Genomic DNA, 1,907 nt, shown 5'->3' with positions numbered 1-1,907 from the left:
TCCTGTGACTTGTGCTTATTTAAAACAGAAAAGAATTGTTACTAGTGTTTCTATTGCAGGGCCTTGGCAGCCAATCACTGAGCAGCCTTGATCCTGCAGAGCACATCCTGCGGCGCACATCTCCTGCAGCGCAAATCTCCTGCAGCGCAGATATCCTGCGGCGCACATCTCCTGCAGCGCACATAAATAAAAAATATATTTACGGCGCACATCTCCTGCCATGCACATTCTGCGGCGCACATCGCACATCTCCTGCACGCACATCTCCTGCAGCGCAGATGTGCGCACATCCTGCGGCGCACATCCTGCAGCGCACATAAATAAAATATATATTTACAAAAAAAATAATATAATTAGATCAAATTAATAAAAAAAACTGCGCGCACATCCTGCAGCGCACATCTCCTGCGGCGCACATCCTGCTGCACATCTCCTGCGGCGCACATCTCCTGCGGCACAGATGTGCGCACATCTGTGCCGGCGCACATCCTGCAGTGCACGCACATCTCCGCACATAAATAAAAAAAAAAATTACAAAAAAAAAAAAATATAATTAAATCAAATTAATAAAAAAACTGTGCGCACATCCTGCGGCGCACATCTCCTGCAGCGCAGATGCGCGCACATCCTGCGGTGCACATAAATAAAAAATATAATTAAATCAAATTAATAAAAAAACTGTGCGCGCACATCCTGCTGCGCACATCTCCTGCGGCACAGACGTGTGCACATCTCCTGTGGCGCACTTCCTGTGGTGCACATAAATTTAAAAAAAATTAAAAAATATATATATATAATTAAATCAAATTAATAAAAAAACTGTGCGTGAACATCCTGCTGCGCACATCTCCTGTGGCGCACATCTCCGCCAACACACATCTCCTGCTGCGCACATCTCCTGCCGCGCAGATGTGCGCACATCCTACGGCGCACATAGATAAATTATTAAATTATTAAATCAAATTAATAAAAAAACTGTGCACGCACATCCTGCTTCGCACATCTCCTGCGGCGCACTTCTCCTGCGGCACACATCATCTTGCGGCGCACATCATCCTGCTGCGCACTGGGAGGGGTCTCACCCGGGGCGCAATTCCACGTAGAACCGCCACTGTGTGACAGAAACAAACTAAGCATTCTAGACTTGATCTACAGAATCCAGCATCACCTCTACATTTTTAGCATCCTACTTCATATTATTCAACAGGCTCTAGTTATAATGAGACATCTAACGAGTTTCTAGATTCCCTCCTTTCATCTGATAATTCCTCTCCCTAACAAAATGATCACTGCGAAGATATAATAAATGAATAAACATATGGAAAACAAGAATTTTCCTCAGCATTTAGCCATCAGTCCTTTGTTTAGGAAGCCCCTTCCATAATATTGGCTAATCTGGGTCCCACAAGATCTAGGTATGGAACCCATATGATAAAACACACACATTTTACTTCTAAATCAATATCTCAAATACTCCATTGGTAAGAGGTTGGATATTACCCTACACCATTCTGAGACTTTGGCTGGTTTATTTATTTAATTTTAATAGAATTTAATACAAGTCTTAAATCTCTTTAAGATATTTATCATGTGTTGTTCTTTCACGTGAGTAAGCAGAAGTATAGAAACATATAGGCTATGTGTCAAGGGACACATTAGGGGGTCCATGGGATATTTTCCATCTTGTGAGGGGGCCTTGGCTGTAGACAAAATTGAGAACCTCTGCTCTGCAGCAAACTTCATCTATTAAAATGATTATTTGCATTTACACCCTTTGAATGTGTTGGTAATACGATGTCTGTGAGTTTCTATTCATTGAGTTACAAATGTGGGTAAAAAACAATGAAAAACACTAAGGGATTCACACTTTATAACAAGTTATCAGGTCTGCAGTATAGGTATTACAT

Source organism: Pleuronectes platessa, chromosome 3 (assembly GCF_947347685.1).
Source record: "Pleuronectes platessa chromosome 3, fPlePla1.1, whole genome shotgun sequence".
NCBI classification, from domain to species: Eukaryota; Metazoa; Chordata; class Actinopteri; order Pleuronectiformes; family Pleuronectidae; genus Pleuronectes; species Pleuronectes platessa.
Note: the sequence above shows the minus strand (reverse complement) of the source record.